This window comes from Odocoileus virginianus, chromosome 33, assembly GCF_023699985.2.
Source record: "Odocoileus virginianus isolate 20LAN1187 ecotype Illinois chromosome 33, Ovbor_1.2, whole genome shotgun sequence".
Classification (NCBI taxonomy): domain Eukaryota; kingdom Metazoa; phylum Chordata; class Mammalia; order Artiodactyla; family Cervidae; genus Odocoileus; species Odocoileus virginianus.
Genome location: NC_069706.1, coordinates 27,255,542 through 27,283,368, shown reverse-complemented (window position 1 = coordinate 27,283,368; position 27,827 = coordinate 27,255,542). Strand labels below are relative to the sequence as shown.

At 40.4% G+C, this 27,827-nt stretch overlaps 1 protein-coding gene and 1 pseudogene across 2 annotated transcripts in view; both read right to left on the bottom strand.

The window, feature by feature from the left end:
- The window catches only part of LOC110125218 (S-adenosyl-L-methionine-dependent tRNA 4-demethylwyosine synthase TYW1), a 144,404-nt gene that overhangs the window by 44,770 nt on the left and 71,807 nt on the right, over positions 1 to 27,827 (bottom strand). The gene's annotated exons all lie outside the window — the stretch shown is intronic.
- Positions 14,131 to 16,485, bottom strand: LOC139032850 (vasculin-like protein 1 pseudogene; annotated as a pseudogene).

Below are 27,827 nucleotides of genomic sequence, written 5' to 3'. Positions count from 1 at the left end.
TTAATACAAAACCACTGAGACAAAGCAAATGTGAAAGGAATAACAGGGCAACCAGAAACCACACAACTCTAAAACCAATAAGTCCTATAGATCTATTTCTCCAGAAATATTACTTGTGACAATTCACAAGATCAAGCCCCAAATGTTAAATGGTAAAGGCTCCCTTCCTGGGGAATTAACCGTCCAAATGTATATGCTTTTACAGTCGAGGGATGTTCAGACTGTCTTTAATCTACCATTAACAATCTCCCTGTACCTAAGCTTGGCTCTGCAAAAAAAAAAAAAAAAAAAACCCACACAAAAACCAAAAAGCAAAACCGGACTCATTAGAAGGTGACTCAGTCCTTGAAGTAAGCCTATAAAGCTTCCTCCCTGGAAAGCTCGTTAGTGACAAGATGAGACTGAGTGTACAGCACTTTACCTCATGTGTGACTCACAAGAAAGTGAATCTGGAATGATGGATGGCAAGAAGAGCCTGGAAGAAGGGTATCTGGTGCTTGCTATAGACACAAAAATACCAAAAATTAAGCCTTTCATCCAAAACCCCCTTACTTATCTAATGTGCATAATTTACCAATAAATGAATGTACAAAGGTGTACCTTAAGCTCACTTCTTGAGCCAGCCCCTGCTGCAGGGATACATAGAAGAAATGAAAACTGAAAATCCAATAGATAAAGCTGGCTAAAAATATACAATGAAACAGCCTCGTGACCAGGAATTGGACCTAGCCGCCTGTTAGAGCGCACATGTGAGCAAAAACAACCACCTACTCAAGAAGAGCCTGCAAACAATTCCAAGAGATGTGTGGAAATGTAACATTTCACAAAGACAGCCAACAGAATCTACAATTAGAAGATAAATTTCAGTCAAAAAAAAAAAATTAAAGTGACAGAACAAGTGACTTTAAACCAAAGACATGACTTCATAAAGATGGCAATTTTCCCAAATTAAACTATAAATTCAATGCAATTCCAATCAATATCTGAAAGTTATGTGCATATGTGGGTGTGTGTGTGGGGTGTGAAAACTGACAAAATGATTCTAAAATAAATATGATAATGTATTAAGGGGCTAAGAATAAGCAAGAACAATTTTGAAGAAGAGGGGTCTTTTGCACTAAATATCAATCTTATAGTAACTCAGTGTGCTAATGGAGCAAGATTTAAAAAAAAAAAAAAACAATATAACAGAGTAGAAAGTTGAGAAACATCCATGAATACATGAAAACTTGATTACGACAAGCAGCCATTACAAATCATGGGGTAAAGGATAAATTATTCAACAATGATGCAGCTCCAATCAATAATCCATAAAGGAGAAAAAGAAGCCCTGTCTCGTACCACACTTAAAAAAATAAATATAGATATGTACCTACATATACATGTTATGTGTGTATCTGTATACATATAGAAAGAGATCATTAAGTCTTTAATTAAAAGTATTTGGAGTCAATGAAAATCACAAACATCTCAAAAGCAAAAAATAGTAACAAATCAAAACAGTACAAACTTTCAGCTATAAGTAAGTACTAGGGATATGATGCTAATGATAAATACAATTAACACTGCTGAATGTTACACATGAAAGTTGTTATGTGAGTAAATCCAAAGAGTTCTCCTCACAAGGAAAATATATTTTTTCTATTTCTTTCATTTTTGTATCCATATGAGACAAGGAATGTTCATTAGACTTCCAATGGTGATCATTTCATGACGTCTGTAAGTCAGTCACCAGTTCCTTGTTTGTAAAATCCTACCACTTGTAGATTTATTCCTATATATATTTTCCTTTGCTGTGAACATTTGAAGGACCTTGTACAGGGATTTTGAATCATGACTACTGGATATGTTAGGGAAAAAAGGATCTAGATATTAGTGAAAGACAAAAAAAGGATAGAAAATAAAAAGTAGAACAGTGAAGGTTTTTGGATTATAGTCATGAGTAATAATTAAAAAGACAAACACAGGCCATAAACCTGCATCTTAGAACCTATCAGTTCAGTTCAGTTCAGTTGTGTCCAGCTCTCTGTGACCCCATGGACTGCAGCATGCTGGGCTTCCCTGTCCATCACCAACTCCCAGAGCTTGCTCAACCTCATGACCATCGAGGCGGTGATGCCATCCAACCATCTCATCCTCTTGTTGTCCCCTTCCCCTTCTGCCTTCAATTTCACTAAATTCTGGTGAGGTCTGGTGTAAAGTTACTATGGGTGGCACACAGGTAGTTAACTCTGTGTGTTGAGGAAGACATTGTAAAACATGGTAAACTAAATAGGTTAAATACAATTTATCCCCAGGCTTTTCATCTCAAGCATCAAATTCTCTGGCTTTTTGACCTACAGTGGAAGTTAAAAGTCAATTTAGTCATGGGTGAGACAGGAAAGAAAAAAACAAATCCTTCATTTACTACACACAAGCAAATTTGCAATTACCATGTGGTTGCTGTAGAGGAGTCTGAGATGTTACTGCAAACAAGGAACAGAGAAGTAAAAATTAGCTGAACAGTACCCAATACTAACTAAAGATCTGTAAAATGTTACTAACATTCACCGTATTCAATATGATTTCCTTTGTCCTTCTACTTAATGAACACAGTACTTAGAAGGGATTTCACTGATTCGCTCTAATTCCCAGCTTCAATCTAAATTTTCCTTTTAAGTGCTAAATTCTTCAAACATGCCTTTTCCTATTGCATGAATATTTTTAGGACATAAAATTGACTTTTGGTCAAGTAACCACCATATTCAAAACAGAGCTCCATTAAATGGGACCATCTTAAAAAAATGGGCAGGAGGTGGTCTGTGTACCCTAACGCCCTCTTAGAGATGATGAGGAGTAAGTTCTGGAAAATAAGATGGTCTCCATCCTTTCTCCTATCCTTGTCTTCAGTCTCTACATCCTACTACTCCTAGAAACTGGTGACCAGAAGTCCAAAAAATAATCACTGCTTTTCCCCTGGGGAAGATGTACTTGAATTGTAACAGGTTATAATTATACAAGTAGAACTACAACTAAAGGATTTTCCAGCATCTAGCAGGTATTTTCAAAGTACATACAGTCAAAAGATGACAATTTCCAGCATGAACCAGGAAGAGAAAAACAAAAAAACAGAAATGTTCTTTATGGTAATATAAAATGGAAGTTCTCTTCAATCACTGGACCAGGTCAGGGTCTCCCGACATCCTGAGATACATGCAGTTCATGAATCAGCAGGAAGATGAATGACATATCTCCTTTTTGATTTGGGTTTTTCTATCTGTTTCACAAACCCCAAAGCTAGAAGACACACCATCAGAAAGACTCTAAACCTCGTGGAAATAAAGCTAATAAATTCCAAAGGTTAATCAAATTCTATTTACATGATTTTTAATATTTCTAACTTGTCATTGGCAAAACATCATTTTTTTCTTTCCCCACTGTGTGGCTGGATGACGTGAAGGTGCAAATGGCTACATATAAATGGTATTTATTTCAATTCAATATCTCAGACTATGAAGGAACTAACGGCATAAATTTTTACTCCTATGATGTGGCAAATGAGTTTCTGCCATACATACTAGTTTCTGGGCCACATCAAAGAAGCAAATTATCTTCATGTTGCCATAAGTCAAACAGAATTCAGGTTCCACTATCTTCACTTTGCAAATACACTAATAAGGGTCTTCAAATGTCCAACGTGCTTCCTTCTTTCTGGTTTCAATAAGCAAGAAATTAGCTACTGCCCATTTTTTTAACATCCCTTTTCTCCACACTCTTTTCACAAATCAAATACAATGATTCTCATGAAAAGGTCCAATTCTAATGTCCAAAATAACAATAGCTAAGCTAAAATTTTAAAATAAGCTTCGAGATGAATGGCCTTAAATGATTCCATTTGGAATATATTAAAGAGGATGAAATCTGTGCAGCCGCAGGAAAAAATGCTTACTGGTCTCTTAGTGATGGGTGAGGGGGAGGGGGGAACTGGTGATTTCCTTCATTTGTGGCAGCGGATCTCAATCACATTTAACCCCAAACCACTTTTGATAAACATGAACATTTTCCTTTAATGCTGTTTGAAATGTCAAAGCAAATATCACTAAAACCAAATTGAAAGTGGTGGTTCTTTTTGAAAATGTCTGTTCAAACCACCTGGGTGTCCCTCTCTAGCCCTTTGTCGGAAGAAAATCCATTACCTTTGTACATTAGGACAAATATACGTACCTTGCAATGAACCCTGGTAAGTGACCTCGGTTCTAACTTGTCTAGGACTAACTTTTTTTAAAATCTTTTTTAAAACACTGTGCTGAGTGAATGTAACACATATATCACAAGAATATATGTGTTCTTGAGACACTGATACAAGTATTAGTCTAGAAATTAGAAGTAAAACATACCTCTTCCTGAGAGGTATATGAAGATCAACCCTCTCTCACACATCTTCCTTTCTACCTACACGTTCATGTTCAGGCTTCCTCACTTCAAACAACAAGGAACACCCCGAAACAAACCCTAAATCCTTCTTCTGTCTCCTTTTCAAGGAGTCACCTGTTTTCTGTCTTTAGAAATGCTATACAATCTGCCTTCCATCTCTAGCAAGCCATTAAGATTACTTTGATGATGAGCATCAATAACATTCCATATGCCCAATATTTGGGGGGTTTTACCCTCAAATTAATTGATCTTTTTTTACCTTGATTATTTCCTCCTTCCTAATAGCCTTATTTTATTGCTACTTGCTTAACATTCAAACTTAATGCTTAGTTCATTGATATAGATTGCTAGTCTCCTACCAAAACTCATTCACCTTTCTTCCTTATAAACATAATGTCTGAACTACTTGGGGACAACAGTATTCTCAGCTAAAAGATTACATTTCCCAGCCTCCCTTAGGAGGATGTAGTCAAGGGACTAATTTCAGGCCAAAAAGATGTAAAAGAAAGAGTTATATAAATTATCTTAAAAAGAAAAACATGTGCTCCTCTAATACCCATCCTTGTCCGGCCTGCTCAAAATGAAGGCTGGAAGGGCAACATGATGGCTGGAGCTCTAGCAAGCATTTTGGACCATGAAGTAAACTTCAGAATGAGAGTCATATGTTGACTGTCAGACAGGAACCTGGGTCTCTGAAAACACCGTGAAAATACTGAAAATGAAAAACTCACACTCTCTCCTGCGTTTCTCCTTTACTTTCACACTACTACCATATTTACAACACTTCTGATGCCAGAGGTGTGGGTTTTTCTCCCATATCAAGCAAGAATGTGACACCATCTGAGGATCCTCCAATTCAACTCAATTCTGACACTATCTACCTGGAGACAGCATCAGGTCCCCAGGGTTAAGGGCTCATGCCCTCCAGACTGCCCCAACCATACTTCAGATTCTAAGTGCAAATTAGGGTTGTGACCTGTACTTCTCACCGATCAGTTATAAACTGGTGATTTCCACAACCTCTTCAGGTTCAATTAATTTTCTAGAACAATTCACAGAACTAAGGAAAGCAATTTAGTTACTATATGCCAGTTTATTATAAAAGGATATGACAGAGAATACAGATGACCCTGCAGATGGATAGCTGAGTAGGACAAGATAAGTGGGAAGGGGTGAGGAGTCTACATGCTTACCAGGCACTACTGTCTCAGCACCTCCATGTCTTCAATAACCCAGAAGCTCCCTGAACCCTGTGCCTTTGGGATGTTTATAAAGGCTTCATCACGTAGGCATGATTGATCATTAATTTGTAGCCCCTCTCTCCTTCCTACAAGATATGGGTATAGGGTGAAAGTTCTAAGTGTCTAAGTTTGACTTGGTCTTTCTAGTGATCAGTTTCCATCCACAAGCCCACCAAAAGCCACCTCATGAGAACAAAATACATCCATGAAATTCCAAGGGATTTAGGGATTCTGTGTCAAGAACCAGGGTCAAAAACCAATATTAGAATAAAAGATGCTCTTATCACTTAGGAAATTACAAGAGTTTCAGGAGATCAATGCCAGGAACCGAAGACAAAAAACCAATCTATATTCTTTTCCAGTATCTCACAGCCACTGCATCAGTTCTTGGTGATGGTGGTTTAGTCAGTAAGTCATGTCCGACTCCTATGACCCCATGGACTGTAGCCTGCCAGGCTCCTCTGTCCACAGAATTTCCCAGGCAAAATACTGGAGTGGGTTGCCATTTCCTTCTCCAGGGAATCTTCCCAATCCAGGGATTGAACCCATGTCTCCTGCATTGCAGGCAGATTCTTTACTATCTGAGTCATCAGGGAAGCCATAACAGTCCTTGGTTCACCTTTATTTGAGTTTCTGTGACATGAGAAGAAAAGGATTTCTAACTTGATTATCCCACTCACTGTTTGGGGGTGTCTGTTATACATAGTTAATCTGAATCCCAAGTGATATAATTCATCTTTGGTTTAATTCTGGATATTGTCATGCAGTATTCTGACTTCGTCTAGTCTACATATATCTGAAATTGTAGTCTTGATTTCCTTTCATCTAATGAAAATTAAAAGTTACTCCATGAACTATCAAGTTATTGAGCCTTGTTCATTTAAACTTTTGTTCTTATCACATTATGTTTGGTGGGCTATAAATGGCAAAATTTTTTAATCCATTTGTTTTCTGTCTCTCCTTTTCTCCTAACAGAGAACAGGAGCCTTGTGTGTCTTATTCACTGATCCCCAGTGTCTAGAAGAGTTCTTAAAATATTGAGCAAAATATATACTTGCTGAATGACTGACTGAATGCAATTTGTGTAGTTTATATCTTTTAAACATTTGTTTATGATCCAGTATATTAAATTTTATGCACACATAAGGAACCATCATAAAAATAAAAATACAAGGGAAAACTGATAAATATTAGAGGAAGGTGATCCATCATTATCAGTGAATAGTAGAACAAGATTATATCACAGCACAGAAAAATATTTAAGCTGCAAAGCACATAAAGTTATACATAGAGTATGATTACACTATGCTACCAAAAACTCAAACTTATGTCTAAATAAGAACTACAAGGATAACAAAAAAAGAACATAAACCATGCTTCCCTGAAAACTGTAAATTTGAAAATACAATTTAAAATATACTGGGAAGCAGAAAGACATTCGGAGACAAAAAATGGCCACAGGAAACACACACCCAATATATTTCAAGACTCATAATCACTAATTAATTAAAAAGGATGGAACTACAGTAACACAGGCATCTCCCAGCTAAGAGCAGTAATCTGTTCCTGGAATCTAATAGCATGCATAAAAATGCTAAATGAAGCATATTTCCCATTATTTTAAATGGGAAAAATTAAAATGTATTACAGATCAGTTCAGAGCCTCCAAAGGCTTTCTTAAAATGAAACTAAAACAGGGTAAAATGCCCACAAATGTAACAACTATTATGTTAGCCTGTAAAATGTATAAAACACTACTTTCCGATTTAACAATGGAAGACAAACAAGGTAAACAGCAATTGCTCAGTAAAGGCAAGTGGCGTCCCTCCAGGCTGGCACCCCTCGGCTCACATGATGAGCTTTCCCATTACCTACACCTGGCTCTGATGATTTACCAATTGTACTTGGGACGTCATTCAAGACTTCCCTTGCATATCATTTTGCTTTTATTAAATTTTGGAAATTAAGTATAAATTTTGCTCTTGTAAGGGCTTCCTCAGGGGCTCAGCAGTAAAGAATCCACTGGCAACGGAGGAAATGCAGGTTCCATCCTTGTATTGGGACAATCCCCTGGAGGAGGAAATGGCAACCCACTCCAGTATTCTTGCCTGGAAAATCCCACAGACAGAGAAGTCTGGTGGGCTACAGTCCAGGGAGTCAGAAAAGAGCCGGACACGACTGAGCACACTGCCATCGTTGCCCTTGTAAATGTCAATTTAAAACACTGTACTGAAAATCATCTACACTGTAAGTGTTTGGGTATTAGAAACAAAAAGGTGGAAATCAACATCTGACAGGGGGACGGTCTGCAGGGTGTGCCTGTATTTAGAAGAGATGTCTCTTCTTATATCCTTCAGTGGATCCGATAATATGAACTGAAGGTCAAAGGGTGGATAAAACCCTCTTAACTTGTGGATAACTAGATCTTTAAAATCATTTCTCATTTTTTGAGCTATAGCATGTCAGTATTATTCACTATTATTCAAGCCACGACCTACCTGGGGCTGACCTTAATACACAAGTGAGCTTCATGTAAAAGATAGTTCCTCAAATGGAACTATCCACCCAAAACTGATACTACTCTGTGGATGGACCTGGTTGTTTAGGCCATCAATTATCCACTGTTACATTCATGACATATAAAATTAGAGCAAATTTTTATCACCCATGCCTGCATAATTATACAACTCTTAATAATGTTTTTGCTCAATGTAAGTAAAAAAAAAAGCATCTCATTAGTATATATTTTTCCAGCTTTAGTTAAATGACATATCGAGTGTTTTTAGAACCACAGAATTACTTTAACAGATTTTTCAAAACTCTGTTGATGTGCTAGGCATTATTAACCTATGGAGGACTAGATCTTTAAGGCTAATTTTTTTTAGTAATTTTACTTATTTTTGGCTGTGCTGGGTCTTCGTTGCTGCAAGGGCTTTTCTCTAGTTGTGGCTTATGGGGCACAGCGTGCAGGCTTCTCATTGCAATGACTTCTCTTGTTGTGGAGCACAGGCTCTAGGGCTTGAAGATTTCAGTAGTTTCAGCTCGTGGGCTGAACAGATGCAGTTCCTGGACTAGAGCACAGCCTCAATAGCTGTGGTGCACGGGCTTAGTTGCTCTGAGGCAGGCGGGATCCCAGACCAGGGATCGAACCCATGTCTCCGGAATTGGCAGGCAGATTCTGTACCACTAAGTCACCAGGGAAGCCCCCTGACCATTTCTTGTTTTTTGAGTAATACAGATCCTTCCCAACTCTGATCCCAGTGTCTCTCCTGAGCCTGTGCACACCCCTTCCCAGCACTTGTCTCCACATGCTGAAATTGTCTATGTGTCTAAAGGCAGACCTCAGAGGCACCTCAGGCTTAGCTCCAGACCACTGCCATAAAGCTAATATCACAAAAAAGCGAGTCTCGTGAATTCTTCGGTTTCTCAGTGCACAGAAGAGTAATGCTTACACAATCCTATGGTCTATTAATTGTGCACAGTATCATGGTTAAAAAAATGTACATATCTTTATCAAAAAAGTACTTCATTGTTAAAAAATGCTATCATGTGAGTTTTCAGGTAGCTGTAGTAGTAACATCAAAGATTACTGATCACAGATCACCGTAACAACTACATTAGTAATGAAAAAATATGAAACATTGTCAGAGTTACCAAAATGTGACAAAGAAACACAAAGTGAGCAAACGCTGTTGGAAAAAGGATGCTGACAGACTTGCTTGACACATGGTTGCCACAAACCTTCAACTTGTAAAAAACACAGTATCTGCAAAGCGCAACAAAGTGCAGTGCAGTGAAGCAAGGTATGCCTGTATTTGTCCCCAGAAGCCTGTGATCCCCCTAGGGCTTGGACCACATCCTAGATATAATTATACTCGGGGCCTTGCACAGGACTTGAAACATAATAAGCTCCAAGTGAGAGCTGGCTGAAATGAATGCAGTAAAAACAAACTCTTCCAAGTGTTAAGATTCAATTTGTAACCAAAAATTATTCCAAGAGGCAAAGGATCACTCCTTAGATTAGAACTAATTTTATTAATCATCTATACCACTAACATTACTGAGGCCATGTGCCAAGCAATGTACTAAGAGTTTTCCTTGTGTTACATCATTTAACCCCTCAACTCAATCTGGTGAGTTAGGAACTGTTTTAATGCTGCTGAACTGGTGAGGAAGCAAAGGCCTTACAGAGGTTGAGTGCCTTCACCGAGGTCATGGAGTTGGTACAGTACCACAGTGGAGTCACATATGTCCACTATGCTTACTTTCCAAGAACTAGAAACATCCCCCATGAAGTTCTAATCAAACACTTTAACAAAACACTAACTACAATCACTGCCTGAAAGCTTCTAAAGGGTGAAAATACACACACAAAAATAAGAGGAGATGGAGCATGAAAGCAAATTCAATGTTTTTTAGTAAACATTATATCAAATGATGATCAAATAATATGTTTAAGATGACTAATTACTAGTGTTAAGTCTTGGGAAATTATATTATGTGCTGGTTAGAATATTTAGGAAAAACAAATGTGTGTAATGTTGATGAAATAAGAGCTCAAAGTGAAAATGTTTGTACATGAGACAATTAACATACCCACTTTCTGTAACTCACTGTGATCTGACTTCAATCAAATTTTTGTTCTCTGCTAGGGACTTTTTAGCTTCTATACCACTTTCTCTGCTTTACTCAAGCTTCAATAATGATTGTTACTACTTACTAGAAAGAAGAATATAAAACAATTTTTACAGTTCTTTTCCCTAGAAAAAAGTATTTGCTTGGGGCAGCTTCTGATAGTTATCCTTTTTAAAATTAAGAACACTCTGAAAGGGCTTTCCAGGTGGTGCAGTAGTTAAGAATTTGCCTTCCAAAGGCAGGAGATGTAAGAGACACGGGTTCAATCCCTGTATTGGGAAAATCCCCTGGAGAAGGAAATAGCAACTCATTCCACTATTCTAGCCTGGAGAATCCCATGGACAGAGAAACCCTGGGGGCTACAGTCCATAGGGTTGCAACAAGTCAGACATGACTGAGAACTCACAACACACAGCACTCTGAAAAGGTACAAAGGGGAAAACAGCCAGAGAGATCCCTCTACCACTAGGCACTCAAGTTAAAAAGAAGTCAAATGTATAGATGTACCACAATTTATTTAATCGGCTCACTACTGATGGATATTTAGTTTGCTTCCAATCATTTGTGACTATAAATAATGTCACAGTGAATAATCTTGTATATATCTCACTTAGTTTACTTCGTGTGGATGGAAGTACGTCTCAGGGTAAACTACTCGATATAAATTGCTCACTCAAAAGGCGTATGTACTTTTTATTTTAATAGAAAGCATAAGAGTGCCCTTCAAAAATGAGGTTGTACCAATTTACATTCTCACCAGAGATTCATACATGAGAATCCTTGTTTCCTCACTGTTATTTTCATTTGCATTTAAAAGCATTTGTAGTCCATGTTCTATTATGGGTTTTTAATCTTTGGACTCAATGGACATGAGGATAAACAAACTCTAGAAGGCAGTGAAGAACAGGGAAGCCTGGCGTGCTGCAGTCCATGGGGACACGAGTTAGCAACTGAACAACATCAATCTTTGGCTTATGTTCCTATTGTTTTATTGGGCTTTTTCTTAATGATTGTGTAGTAGCATTTTCATTAAATTCAGTACTTTTTAAGCTTTACTAACTATTCACTTTATTGCTGTTGCTGTTTAGTCACTCAGTCGTGTCCAGCTCTTTTCCAGGGACTGTAGCCCTCCAGGCCCCACTGTCCATGGGATTTCCCAGCCAAGAATACGGGAGTGGGTTGCTGTTTCCTTCTCCAAGGGGATCTTCCTGACCCAGGGATCGAACCCAAGTCTCCTGTATTAGCAGGCAGATTCTTTACCACTGACCACTAGGGAAGCCTGTTCACTTTATTAAGTTTATTTTAAAACTTAACCTAAAAATCTTTTTTTTTTTTTTTTCAGAACTATGCTTATCCTAAGACGCACCATTATAAAACAGAAAAATTCAAGGAAAGAAACAAGATGCTTGATCAGTATTTTTCTGAGGTCTAAAAGCAAATTTAAGGTATCTTATCCCTCTAACAGTAACAGATCATGAAGCAAAATGATGATTCATGAAGATAGTTCTAAGAGGAAACAGAATTTTTTTCATAAGGTGATCATTACAGTTTCTAGTGTTTGGGGATTTACATTTTTTATTTGGAGATACTGTATAAAATATATAGGTATATTTTATACAATATAAAAATGTGTATTTTATATATACTATATATATGTGTGTGTGTGTGTGTGAGTAAATAGGGAGATACCACAAAAAAATATATACACACACACATGTATATAAACATAGACTGTACGCATGTGTCCATATATACTTGCTTCAAGTATTACAAACATCTGTTCCATTTTAAAATTCAAGATAAAAATGATCTGCAGATAAATACACATGAAGTAAGGCAACAGGGAAGATTATGGACTGCAGGTATTTGTATCAAAATTCTTTTCAAACCCCCTCTTGCAATGAAGTTCTGCTTAGAGTTTCAGAGTTCAAACAAACGCAATTTCTGGTCTTGAGAATACACATTCAAAGCAGACACCAGATAAACTCAGAATACTTTGAAATGTTCATACCCAAAATAGATATAAGTTTAAGTAGCTGAATAATTTGTATTTCAAAGAATATATATATTTTAAAACTGAGGGCATAAATTCCTCAGCATGACATATAGGTTATAAATTCTCACTAACCCACTTTGGAAGCATATAAATACGTTTTCATTTATTAAGTCTTATTTGGTCTTACAGGTCATTCCAGTAAGCACGTTCCACGGTAATTCACTTAATCCTCAAAACAAGCCTATGTGGTTAAGTGCTCCTTTATCCCCATTTTACAGATAAAGGAATTGAAATTCAGTGCTCATAGAGCTCTAAGGAGATCACAGAACTCTAAGGAGTGGACCCAGTTTTCAAACGCAAGCACTGTGGCGCCAGAGCATGGCAGGCCATGCATGTATTATCTAGATTGTACTATCGATGCTGAACATCAGGATAGACTTTAAACAGTGACGGAGTTCACGACTGCAAGAGCATCCAGCTACCCAGTTAATAACCCCTACCGCCCTTCAGCACCTTGAGCACGTGCTGTGGCGCCGGCCCACTCGTGAGGACTCTGCCAGGTGCAAGGAGACGGGTCAGGGCCAAGCCTGCATGCAGCAGAGGGCACCCCAGATATTCAGCCACTAATGAGAGGGATGGAAAATAAAACCACAGGTCTTGGTAAACATCAAGTCATATACATCAGACTGGCAAAACTTAAAAAAGCATATTTATATTTTTATTTCTTTAGCTAGATGGTAGGTATATTGGGAGTTATCACCTTATTTACTTTATCTTTTTTATCTCCAAAATATTTAATCACACATACAACATTGGTGAGAGAGTGTATATTTTAAAATATAAACCCAAGCACTCATTTTTAACTGTATATGCTTTCTAAACTAGGTCAGCATGCTCTTAAATCCATTCAACAAGATTGATAATATGAGCTCCTGACCAATATTAGCAGGCATGATGTAGAGACAGATTCCAGCATTAGCAGTCTATTAGATCCAAATATTTAACAGCTGTACCAAGACAATGAAAAACACAAAGAAGAGAGATAAATAATTGCCAATTTACAACTTTATAAGTGGCAATCGTGTGTCACACTGCGAGAGCTGAGAAAAGAAATGAGAAAAGAATGTACAACGGTGCTTCTGAGGGATCTTTATTCGCAAAAAGAATGTAATAACTAGCAGTAAACTACATGAGCATGATTGGCATGCACAAGATCACAATGCCGTGGCATAAGTGCTGATCCAGATGGGACGGGGAGGTAGAGGAGACAGTGAATAAAGCAAAGACAAGACTGCAACTCAAATTATGACTGCAGCTCCAGATGATATGCACCCAGAAATAATGGCGCTGAGTGTTATTTGTATATTGAAAAATGTCTGCCGACACACTGCTATTGGGAAAAGAAAGGTCAAAATCAACAAAGTACAGCATCCTCGAATGAACTGCTACGTATTGGGTCAAGATACAATAAGTTATCCAATCAGTGCATAGAATAGTATTCAATAATATACCAGGTGACTAATAAAAGTAAAAGAAAATTGTATTCATTGATTAGAGTCAGATTTTTAAATCAGCCTAAAAGCAGGAAATACCTAATTTTTTATAGCCGGACGTTTATGGGCAGGACTTTTATAGCACGTCACTAAGCAGAATTCACAAGAGCAGAGGACTATACTTGAAGAAACTAGATGGACCATTAGAGAACCATTCAAAGTTTAATTACCCCAACTGCTTCTCATACAATAAAAAATATATTTGGAGTGATCAAGGCTGTTCGACTTCTGTCCTTCAGAAGAGATGACTAGCAATTCTTCCAAAACAAGACACCATCGGAGACGATTCTGGCTAATGGGAAGGTGAGCTGAGCCATCCATCACTCTGTGAGGAAGAGACACATTGTATAGTCAGGAACTCCTGCCATCCCCTTCTCCAGTAACACCACTTGGGCTCTGCTTCCAACAGGAAGAGATCAGCGCCTCCCTCCTCCCAGGGACAGGTGGCATTTGATGGAGCCTCCTCACCTTCCTTGGTTACAGGTGGCTGTTGTCCTCCGAATCTTCCAACTTCTACACACTCTGCTCTCTGAGAAGTCTCCATTCCGGTCATCCTTCAGAGTCTTCAGGAACTCGCTCTTCCTGTCAGTAGTTCGGCGGGTCAACTTGGTCAGACGAGAGGAGCTGATCTCAATCGGAGGAGTGGTGCTGGCGGGGCTCTCTTTGGGAGAGCTTAAAACTACACCACCAGCCAGTACTACTGGTTTGGTAACAGAGACTGGACTGGTAAAAGCGGACTCTCGGCTAGAGGAAAGGGGTCCTGATTTGTGTTCCATTCTGTTAGCTTTCCATGCACTGGCCTTGGATGGAGGTGGTACAGGCTTAGGAACCAGGTTCTTATAGACACTTGGAACCATGGTTGACGATTTGTTTCCGTTTGCATGGTGAGATCCTGGTGAGGTGAATGCAGCAGAGAAGGCAGCAGCAGGATCTTCTTTGGAAACTTTTTTGATGACTAGCATTTTGGAGGGTTGCTTGGCACTAGGTGGGTTTTCCCACACTCCAGAAGGGGTCCCAATAGGTCTGCATGGCTGATTCTGTTTGCCAGCTTCTGGATTCAAAGAAGGAAAGTCTTCCTCTTCAAACTGCAACTTTTCCACCTTATCTTCTTTCTTCTCTTCCCTAATATCTGTAGGTGGCTTTTCCTGAAAGACACAGCCTTTCCGGGAGTGGAAGCTGCCATTCCAATGGCGATGGATTCCTGTGCCACCCCCACTACGCTGGTTCATGCCATCATGACCTCGTGAAGAGCCATGCCAACCAGATAGGTTCCCTGTGATTCCAGCATATGCTCCCTTAGAGACACCAGAGTCCACAGAATCATGGCGGAACAGGGAGGGCTGGTGCCAAGAATCTCCTGTCGTTCGAAGAGGTCCATTGTTGAAAAAGCCATCAGAGGAATTATGTCTACGACGGCTTACTCCAAATCTACCATCTCCTCGGGGTAGGTGCTCTCCGTGTTTTTCCAAAGTCGCTGTAGGTGACTTAGCTGACTGTGGTGTTGAGAAATTTAGCCAAGCAGGAACAAAGTCATGCTGCGCCATTTAGGTCCAGTGTCTCTTTTCAACAAGGTGAGGCATCCAACCTCATGGCCAGGATCCCAGAGTATAACCTCTGTGGTCCTGCTTCCTGAACTTCTTGAGTTGCCAGCTGGATTTCCACGAGGTTCTCTTCTTAAAAGGATACTTAATTAGGCTGGCCAGCACAACACCTTACGATGAAGCAAAAAGAATCCAGGCTCTGTGTGGATCAATCTGTCAGTCCCCTCAATTGCTCATCTTAAACTATCTAGTTCCTGACACGTTTCCCAAAGGGGAAGGGGAAAGGGGAAGGGGGAGGGGAACATAAAAAGTATTTGTTACATTTAAAAAATGGGGGGAAGGGGAAAGAGCTATATCAATGTTCACCTCATTCAACTTCCTTGAGTGATGGCACTATGATGTTGCTTAAATAGATAATACATGGACATTTGCACTGTGAATGCAAATACTGTTCATAACAAGGTCATAGCTTAGAAAGACAGAATGACTTTTGTTTGGTCAAATAATGTCATTGAAGTGATAGATCAAAAATAAAACACTGACGAGCTATAAAAGATCTGAGTGGTCAGTCAACTCTAGGAGCAAAACATCTACATTACAAAGCCCTTAATTTATAAATCTCATTATTCTTACACAGCTGGTAAAAATAGTCTGCAGGTATGAGTTTATATTTGTCTTATCCTTCAAAATCTAAGGACATAAGAAAGCTTGTTAAAAAAAACCCAAAAAACAGACAGGAACTTGATATGCTTTTCCCTCCAAGAATAGCAGCTTTCAAGGCAAGTTTTCTTGGTATAAAGCTCTCAAATGTTTCTTCTATTTCTTTGGTCTTCACTATTTATAAATTCACAGCAAAATTAAAACAAGTAGAAAGGCAGGGCTTAAGAACAGTCACAGAGAAACTTCCAAAGTGAGGTTTTCTTCTCTTCAGTTTTCTGTATTTCACTCGTTCTGCCCGTTCCCAAAGACTAAACTGAGTTAATGGAAGGTAATAAGAATCTTCTGCTTCAGTAGATAAGTCACTTTGGATCCATTTTCATTGTTATTCAATCATTTAAAAGGCCACAGGAATCTATCACCAAAGAATTCCATGGACAGAGGAGCCTGGTAGGCTGGCTACAGTCCACTGGGTTACAGAGTCGGATGCGACTGAAGAGGCCTGGCTCGCACACGCACACACAGGGCGGGGCGTAAACAACAGGAAAAAAATGCGGGCAGTGGAGGGGCTACAGTTAGGGACCAGTCGCGGCGTCTGAGGGTGCGTCCCCAGCTTCCTGATCCGGCAGAAGTGGAGAGCCCACAACCATAACAAAGGTCTTCCCAAAATCTATATTTTTATTTCTTTAGCTAGATGGTAGGTATATTGGGAGTCATCACCTTATTTACTTTATCTTTTTATCTCCAAAATATTTAATCACACATACAACATTGGTGAGAGAGTGTATATTTTAAAATATAAACCCAAGCACCCCATGTTTTTACATGTTTCTTTCTAGACCTAGGAGGTCAGCACTGCTCTTAATCCCATTTCACAGATGAGAAAACTGAGTCCCTTGACCAATATTAGCCAGGAAGTGGTAGAGACAGGATTCCAGCATGAGCAGTCTCATTTAAGAATCCCAAACTCTTAACTGCTACACAAGACAGACGGTTAACAATGAAATACACACCAAGAGGAAGAGAGATAAATCTAATTTGCTCATTTACCAAACATTTATCATGTGGCAATTGTGTGTCACACTGCGATGAGCTGGGAAAACGACAATGAGCAAAAACGACATGACTGACATACACGGTGCCTTGTCTGAGGAACCTTTCAGTTCGCAAGAAGAAAGACAATTAACTAAGCAGTCACAACCTACCATGCAAGCATGATGATGGCCTGCTACAAGATCACACAAGGCACGGCTGGCATATAAGTGCTGAATACAGACTGGGGACGGGGAGGAGGAAGGAGACAGGGAAAGAAGCCAAAGACAAGACCTGCAAACTAAATTATGAGATGCGCAGAATGAGATATCACCCAGACAATAAGAATGGCGCTGAAGTGTTATATGTACTACTGTGGAAAAATGTCTGCGACACACTGCTAATGGGGAAAGAAAGGTCAAAATCAACACATACAGCATCTCCTTGGAATGAACTGGCACCGATATGTTTCAAGATACAATAAGCTTATCAAATCAGTGCATGAGAAATAGATAATTCAATAAATGATACCGGGTGACTAAATAAAAGTAAATATAAAATTGTATCTCAATTGGATTAAAGAGTCAAGATTTTTAAAATCAGGCCATGAAAGAGCAGGAAAATACACATAAATATTTTTATAAGCCAGGACGGGTTGGGGAGGACTTTTTAAGCACGTCACTAAGGGCAGAATTCACAAAGAGCAAGAGGACTATATCTTGAAGGAAAAAGCTAGAAGATGGACATAGAGAACCAATTCAAAGTTTAAATTAACCCCAACCTGCTATCTCATACCATATATAAAAATATATTTGAGAGTGACATCCCACAGGCTGTTCCTGACTTCTGTCCCTCTCAGAAGAAGACTGACTAGCAACTCTTCCAAAACAAGACACCACGGAGAGAATTCTGGAATGGGGAAGGTGAGGCTGAAGCACATCCAGCACCATGGAGACCACGAGACAGCGATGGAAGGCCAGAGAAACAGCAGTGCGCTGACCACACCGCCCCTCCTCCAGGCCAGGGCAGCACCACTTCAGAGTCTCTGGTTGCTCCAACAGGAAAAGAGAATCCAGCACCCTCCCTGCCCCCAGGATCATGGGTGGTTTTGTGGGAGCCCCCACCCTGACCTTGCACCATGGGGACAGGAGGAGACTCTTCAGTGGTGACTGCTCTTTGGGGGGAGGGGCCTGCAACAGCCAGCACGTGGGCCTTGGGAGACGGAGTTCATTCCCGCAGTGTCCAAGCAGTAACCCCATCTGTTACCAAAAGGCAAGTCCGTGTGCCCATCACACAGAGGGGCCAAACAATACCAAAATGTCAGAGTTTGGAGCAGACAAAGGTTTACGGAGGGCCCTGCAAGGAGAGGTGGGTTTATGCCTTAAAAAGTCCAAACTGCCCCAAAGCTCTCAGCTAAGCCCATTTCTAGCAAAGGTGGGAGAGGGGCGTGTTTAGCTGTTCTAAGTCTTGGTATCAGATCCTTTGTTCTTGAGGTCAGGCAGGTCATGGTTCTGTATGTTCCTGTATATTCCACCAAAGGAATGTTATTCTCTGTTTTGACAAGAAAGCACCAGGTCCCAAGGCACAACATTCACCCTCTGAGGTCCAGCTGTCAACACTGAGGGATCCAGGCACCCAGGACCCAACTGGCCCCCAGGTTCCTCAGGTCGCCCGGACAGCGGGGGCCCAGTCACACACACTGCATCCTATGCAGATAGCCGCTGCCATGAGGTCGCAGAGACGGGGATGGGGAAGAGAGTCACGGCCACCTCAAGGCCTGGGCCTGGCCAGTTGGGTGGCCTTGGTGAGGGCTCTGGAGCCCTGCAGGACACAGCTCCCAGCCTGACCCAAGGCCGGGTGAGCTGGAGGACCCCAGGGAGAAGGCTGGGATTCGCCTCTTATCTCACTCTCTGCCCGAGGACCACCACTCCTCTGACCTCTGGCTGAATAGCCCACTAACAGTGGCTCCTTGATAGCTGGTTGCCTGGGGGCAGGGCCCATTGTGGCGCTGACCAATGGCTAAGCAGGACCACTAATCGTTCCATGGTAACCACTGCCTAGAAAAGGGATGCAGGGTGATGGCGCACAGCAACTGTTGCATGCTAAGGGCTGCACAGGGCTGCGCTCTACTAAAAACTACTTACTCCTTCCTCTGGGCTGTACTTTGGTCTAGAGAGGCCTCCCCAGGTCAGGTAACCCCCTCAAGAGGAACCAATGCCCAGCCTACCTAGTCTGGGCTCTGGCCAGTGGGAGCATCAGTTGAGAAGGGAAGAGAAAGGGCCTCTTCTCTCCTTGCAAGGCTGTGGCTGTGGCCCAGGACAAAACATCACAGAACACTACTACCTTCTCCAGATGACCTGCTCTACAGTACTCTCCCCTCCTCCCAGGTTGCAGTAACCTCTCCTCCCCCTTCTCCCTTTGACTCCTGGGATGGTAATGTTCTAGTGCTGCTGGCCCCAGGATTCTTGGCACTCTCCCCCTGGTCCCCATATTCCTCCCACACACTTGCATAATTAAGCCCTTAGTAAATAAACCCTCCTCAAATTATCCTAAAAAAATTAATTTGAGATGATTCATAGATCCAAATGTGAAAGAAAAACTAATAAAGCTCTTACTAAAAAAAATTAGCAAATATCTTCATGACCTTGGGGTAGGCAAAGATTTCATGAACAGGAAGGACATGAAAATCACTAACCATGAAACTTCAACAAATCAGTATTTGGGCTTTGTTAAAATGAAGAACTTCTGCTCATCAAAAGATATCAACAACAATGGCTAAGTTTTTTAAAGTGGGGAGGAGGTCAGAGAGCACAGAATAACTGACCCTCTCATACAATGTTGGGGGAAGTATAAATTGGCATAGTTAATTTGGAAAACTGGCAACACCTACTAAAGTGGGACATACACTTATCCTGTAATCTAACAAATCTGGTGTACATATCTATCCAACAGAAATGCACGTATATTTACATATACACAAGAATGTCCAAAAAAATTATCCATAATAGTCAAAACCATAAAATAACTCAATTGTCCACCAAAGGTAGAAACACTAAAACATCTGTTGTATAGTCATATTCTGTAGGGCAGTAAAAATGAATGAACCGTTACCAAAACATCATAGAGATATCGCAAACATGATACCAAGGAGAGAAAAAGACACACAATAAAACATAAAAATGGTTCTATTTGTATGAAGTTAAAAAAAAATAGTCAAATAAGAAAAGTTCAAGAACAGGCAAAATTAATCTATGGTGATGGAAGATGACACAGTTTTCAAGATAATGTTAAATAAAAAGTACAGTTGCAAAAATATGTAAAATTGCATTTTATAAGTAAGACATACACATACACATGAATTAAAACTCTGGAAGAAAAACAGCATCATAGTAATAGTGTTTTTGTCTTTGAATTCTGGTGGCATTCAAGTCATCTTATTTTCATTATGGGGATATTTATTTTCTAATTTGTTTTTAGTACATATGCTTATCTAATTTTAACCTAATAAAAGGAAATGCCTTTATTTTCTTCATTAAACAGTATTATTGCTCTGGGTTCAAAAAGTTACTATTCACTACATTAATATCTATTGTTCACTCTTCCGACTTCCATTCTTCCACTTGACCCACTACACAATGGCTTCTATGCAAAACACTATATTCCACTATTTGACACAGTTGTTAAGAGGTCAACTGGTAAACCAAGTTTCTTTTTCATTACCCCTTAACCGTCCCTCAGTAACTTCATGAAAACTCAATTTCTTTGAATTGTATGTAATACACCATACGTGCATGGGATTGTAAAAACACTGTTACCAAACTCACCACATACCACACCAGACTCACTCTCTACATACGTGCCTCATCTTGAAAGCTTCAAAATTTGTCTGCCCTAAGGCTCCTTCTTTGGCCCTCTTTAGACATTTCTTAGACAATTCCATCTACCTTCTTGCCTTCATCTGAAATCTACTGCTACAGAGATGACTTCTAAGAAACCTACATATTCACACTCCAACATTCCTCTGAGTCTCCAAGTCATCTAAGCAACTATCTACTTAGCTACAAGACATCACTTGATGCCTCAACATGAACCTAAGATGCAACATGCTCATCTTTCCATAATAAGCTTATGCAGAAGTCAGGTCTGGAGAAAATCTATTCTCTATTCACTAGGGATCTTCCTAGGACTGAGGAGAGTCAACCAGTTTGCAGCTCTCCCCACTGGCTCAGTGGTAAAGGGATTCCCTTGTGGCTCAGCTGGTAGAGAATCTGCCCGCAATGCGGGAGACCTGGGTTCGATCCCTGGGTTGGGAAGATCCCCTGGAGAAGGGAAAGGCTACCCACTCTAGTATTCTGGCCTGGAGAATTCCATGGACTGTCCATGGGGTCACAAAGAGTCAGACACGACTGAGGCACCTTCACGTTCACTTTTCTGTTCAGTGGTAAAGAATCTGCCTGCAATCCAGGAGACACGGTAGGAGCCTCAAGCTCAACGCCTGGGAGGGGAAGATCCCCTGGAGGAGGAAATGGTAACCCACTCTAGTATTTTTGCCTGGGAAATCCCATGGACAGAGGAGCCTGGCAGCTATGGTCCATGGAGTTATAAAAGAGTCAGACATGACTTAGCCACTAGACAACAACAAAAACAACAACTGGAGAGATCAAATCAAATCTCTTGGTCTGAAATCAAATCAGTCCTGGTCTGATTTCTAGAGTGGCTAAAACCAGAATACCCTCTTAGCCAGGCAGAAGAGGGCGAAATGGCACTAAATCAAGGCTGGATGGGATCAACACCCTGGGAGATCTATGCGTACAGAGAGGATACACGCAGGTTACATAAACGTAAAGGGCAAGATAAAGTCTAAGAAAAGGTAATAATAAGAAACAGATATCCAGACTACAGCCAGATGGACTAAGGCTCAAGAGAAGACTTTGGCATCAATGATGGGAAGCAGAAATTAACCAAAGAGGTCAATAAGCAGGGCAATTAGTCAGAATGAGAGAGAAGAGATTAGTTTGTTCTAAAAAGGAAGGAGGGAAGAAGAATGTGCTATTTAACTGGTGGCTCAGATGGTAAAGAATCTGCCTGCAATGCAGGAGACCCAGGTTTGATCCCTGGGTCGGGAAGATCCCCTGGAGGAGGAAATGGCAACCCACTCCAGTATTCTTGCCTGAAGAATCCCATGGACAGAGGAGACTGGCAGGTTACAATCCAGGGGGCCATAAACAATCAGATACAACTGAGCGACTCACACACACAAGATTTTCTACATTGTAAGACACACAATTATTTTATGTACCATTATTTTATGTCTCTCCTCTATGAAAATAACAAAGCTACCAACTGAATATGACATGCCATCTCTAGCTGCATCTGACTTTAGGAGTGTTAGAAAGTAACGAAATGTTCCTGTTGCAACCGGAGAGCAGCAGAGACTCAAGGCTCCCTCCCAAGTGTGCTCGGGACAGGAACCTGATCTACACCCAGGCCCCCACGATACCAAGCAGCAGGCTGGAACGCAGTCTGGTGAGACCCTGATACCGGCCAACAAGCAGGAAGCTAAGGGAGGAGGGGAAAACTCAGGTTTCCCTCCCCTGGGTTTTTTACCATTTTACATTACCATTCACACACAACACACCACTTCTGACACTTCTGGTCACATGTGTGAGGGATGTTCCCCCACCAAACTATTCTCTGCAACATGAGCTGGGTGTCCCACCAATTAACTCACTTCCGACACTACACCTACTTCAGGGGCCAGTCCCAACTCCAGGCTGTCGCCTGTGCTCCTGGTTGATGGGCTCTAAATCAGAGGTCCCAGGGCCCCCTCCTCTGGTTTGACTAACCTGCTAGAGCAGCTCAGAGGGCTCAGGGCAACACTGACCTACATTCACAAGTTTATTAAATGGTACAGATGAACAGATGCATAATGCATGGTCTTGGGAGGGTCCTGAGCACAGGCACTTCTGTCCCCATGGAGATGGGGCCGCATCGCCCTCCCAATATGTGGTTGTGTTCACCAACCTGGAAGCTTCCCAAACCCCCGAGTGGGATTTCTATAGAGGCTTCTTCTTGTAGGCACAATCAATCATTGACTTCACTTCTAGCCCTTCTCCGTGTGTGTGTGTGTGTGTGTGTGTTGGGGAGTGCTATAGAGGCTTCTTCTTGTAGGCACAATCATTGATTTCACTTCTAGCCCTTCTCCGTGTGTGTGTGTGTGTGTGTGTGTGTGTGTGTGTGTGTTGGGGAGTGCTATACAGGCTTCTTCTTGTAGGCACAATCATCATTACTTCACTTCTAGCCCTTCTCCGTGTGCATGCGTGCGTGCGTGTGTGTGTGTGTGTGTGTGTGTGTGTGTGTTTGTTGGGGAGTGCTGATAATTTCAAGCTTCTAATTACGGTTTAGTCACCCTGCTGACCAGTCCTCAAGCAGGATCCATCCAGGAGCCCACCCAAAATTGCCTTATGGAAACAAAAGATGCTTCTAGTGTTCTTATCACTTAGAAAACTATAAGGGCTTTAGGAGCTCTGTGCCAGGAACTAGGGACAGAGACCAATATATATATTTTCTACTATTTCACACTGTTACTGATGAAAAACTATACTGGCTTTAACCTGAAGGTCAAAGAGAATTTTTATTAGAATGGAAAAATGCTCATGATCCAGGGTTAACAACAAAGAGCAACATACAAAACTGAATCACAGATGCAAAACAAAACACCCTCCGCCAAAGGATGAACAGAACTACTTCACAATCTCAGTAGTAGTTGTCTCAAAATCCTGGAATCATGGGTAACTTCTTTTTTCTTTTCTTCCCCCACCTTTCTATAATCAACATGTAATATTTTTATAATCAGATAAGGACAAATATTAAATGTTTGTTTTTTAAAACCTGCCAGTCATAGGCCACATGGATACTTTGGTTTATTTAAATATTAGATACAGAGCCATCTCATTAATGTACCGCTTCCCTGGTAGCTCAGATGTAAAAAATCCGCCGGCAATGCGGGAGATGTGGATTTGATCCCTGGGTTGGGAAGATCCCCTGGAGAAGGGCATGGCAACTCCAGTTTTCTTGCCTGGACAATCCACATGGATAGAGGAGCCTGGCTCAGTCCATGGGGGTCGCAAAGAGTCGGACACGACTGAGTCACTAAGCAAGCACGCGTGCAAACCCTTTTTAACAGTAAGACATCACTCCAAGAACATCAGCTCAATGCATAGTCATATCCATAGAACTAATGTTCATTTTGGACATCCAAGAATGTGTAATGCAGGGAATTAATTCTGTCTTTCAAACATGAGGTTTCAAGAATATCAATATTATTGCTCAAACATGGGGAAAGATTAATTACTTTCATTTCCTACTGGATCTTCAAGTTGGCATAATAATGGACCAGCAGAAACACATCTGGTCACACTGCTGATGAAAAGTCTATTGCCAAAGGTAGGCAGTGTTGTCTTGCACAAAATGAATTTCTCTTTTTTTTTTTTTTAAAAAAAGACTTTGACAAGTAGCTGCCATGTCCAGAAACTGAAGCTAACACATTTTATGCTGTGTTATCTTGACGAAATTGCTTTTTAGCCCTACATACTCAAATACCAATATATTTCTCCCCTCATATTTGAAAAGGAACATTTTGACAAAGGATAAAAATCTTGAAATGTAAACATTATACTTGCCAAGAGTAATAAAGCAAAATATGCTACCTTCTAAAAACTTGGGAAAAATCAGATTTCTGTTTATAAAGTTTAAGAAATTCTTCAAATGCTTTTCCTTGCACAGGTATATTAAATGCGCAAACAGGTAACAGGAGATAATATTATGGGTGTTCTAATTGAAGTATCACTTTTATTGTAAAGTTTTCATTTAAAAACTCAAATGATATGAGATTATAGTAATCCTATATTTGGCCCCAGTGAAAAAGTATAGCCACAACATAAATGTCTTATTTTCTAGTATTAATCAGCAGTAAAGCTGACCTTTCTTGATAATTATCTAATATGCCAATCATATCAGATATTCAAAAGGAAATAACATAGCTTGAGTTAAAGAAAACTTTTTATTTTGACAGCAGCTTCCTGCCACAGATCTTTCCTAAATGACAATATAAACAATGGAAGAATGGGAAACAAACACTACAAAATGCTTAGAAAGCAATTATCCTAAACTGCAGGCAGCTAGTTTAAATAGCCCAAGAAAACTTTTCCAACTAGAGTTACATGGACACAAATACGATGTTATATGTAAGAAGCTCATGGGTTAGAAAATAGTGTAGAACTTAAAGTTACTACATGGCTAACAATGAGTCAATCCAGACTACTTACAATTGAATTGGACATTCAAATGCTTGTAACTTCAAGATAAGAATTCATTTTGTGTTGCTTTGAAGCAGGAATTGCCTTCCGTATTTTTGCTAAATTTCCATACTGGGCCAAAGACATCCTCACGTTCTTCCAGAAGATGTAGAACTTATATATCATGGAATACCACTCAGTCATTAAAAAGAACAGTGCTATTTGCAGCAATGTAGATACAACTGTCTTACTAAGTGAAGTAAGTCAGAAACAGACAAATACCTTATGATATCACTGACATGTGGAAGCTAAAATAGGACACCAATGAACCTTTCTACAAAACAGAAACAAGACTCATGGAGAACAGACATGTGGTTGCCAAGGAGGTAAGGTAGAGAGGGATGGATGGGGAGTTTGGGGTGAGCAGATGCAAACTATGGCATTTAGAGCAGATAAACAACAGGGCCTACTGTACAGCACAGGGAACTATACCCAATCTCCCAGGATAAATCATAATGGAAAAGAATATTAAGTATCTAGATACATAACTGAGTCACTTCACTGCACTGCAGAAATGAGCACAACACTGTAAACCAGGATACATCAATAAATAATTAAAGAAGGCATTTGTGGAAACTTTTGGCCAAAAGGAAAAAAGTAGACTATAGAGCCAGTCTGCAAATGCCTACTTGTCAACTTCCACACTCTGGCTCAGACAGGCCTGTGTAACAATCTCATATGTGTTTGATATTTTTTTCATTTTTATTGGAGTACAGTTGACTTACAATGCTGTGTTAGTTTCAGATGTACAGCAAAGTAATTCAGTTAGTTACACATATAAATATTCCACTCTTTTTCAGATTCTTTTTGCATTCAGGCCATTACAGAATACTGAGTAGTTCCTTACACTATACAGTAGGCCCTTATTAGTTTTCTATTTTATACAGAGTTATGTGTATCATATGTGTTTGATATTGCCAACCCTGCTGTTTACTTCCATTTAAACCCATTCTGATTTTTATGTGCTGTATCTCCTGTCTCAGCAACAAGCGAAGAGGATACACCTGAATTTAAAGTCCACACCCAAAGAGAACTTAGCAACCAAGCCAGATGTTAACTTGCTAGTTTTATAAATAATCCAAGATGGATCAGAAACTAATGCCTATTTTTCATGTCTCACATAATGTCAGTGTTAATCACCAAAAAAGGCACTGATTTAATTTCTCAAGCATAAAATTGGGTGGGGGGGGATAGGAGCGAGTATGGAATGTGATCAGCTGAAAAATAAAGATAATATATACAGTACCTCTCACCACTACAGAGCTCTGGTGAGTCTCATTCATTCTTTTAACAAACATTTGTCAAATGCCCTGGTGGCTCAGATGGTAAAGAATCCACCTGCAATGCAGGTGACCTGGGTTTGATCCCTGGGTGGGGAAGATCCCCTGGAGGAGGGCATGGCAACCCACTCCAGTATTCCCGCCTGGGGAATCCCCACAGACAGAGGAACCTGGCAGGCTATAGTCCATGGGGTCACAAAGAATCGGACACGACTGAATGACTAAGCATAGCACACAAATACCATCAAGTGTGCTATGTTAGATAAAATTCAGATATGAGTAAGGAATCCAGTTCGGGGGAGGGAAGCTAGGATAAAACAGAGGAAATGAAGTGTATTTACAGATATGAAACTCAGGAAGGGAGACGGGGCAGCTATCTGCAACTGGAGAAGGCTTCACAGCAGAGGCAGTAAGGAAGCTGAGACCTGAAGGTTGCATAGAATTTCTGCAGGTCAAAGAAATGGAAAGAAAGGACAGTCTGGGCTCTCAAGAAAAGTGCTGGGCACACCTGCGGAAATGGCAAGATGAGTAGAGATGTGTAGCATTCCTGGGGAATATGGTGAACGATGAGCCTGGAAATGTCTACTGCAGTCAGACAGCCATGGGGCAGGAAGGGCAAAGGAGGGCAGGGCAGGTTTTCTGGGACACTGACTCCCATCTTTGGCTACACATCAAAAGTCCCCCGAGATGTTTAAAATGCAGATTCTCAAATCCCACTAGGAATAGGAAACTCCATTTTTTAAGCTCCTACAGTGGTCGTCAATATCAGATCTGGGCAGAGCATGAGGGACTGCAGGGCAGAAGCAAAGAGAACAAGAAAGGGGAAAACGGCTACAAAAGAATAAGAGGCAGAGCAAGGGACTTCCCTGGTGGCCCAGTGGTTAAGAATCCACATTCCAATGAAGAGGACACAGGTTTGATCCCACGTAGGGGAACTAAGATCCCATATGCCGCGGGGCAACTGAGCCCACACACAGCAATTAAGAGAGTCCATGCACACACAAAGACCCAGCACACCCAAATTTTTTTTTAATTAATTTTTTTAAAGGTAGAACTAACAGAAAATATCCAATACTGACAGTGGGCCAATGGAGAAAAACCAGTACTTTAGGTCTAAAAGAA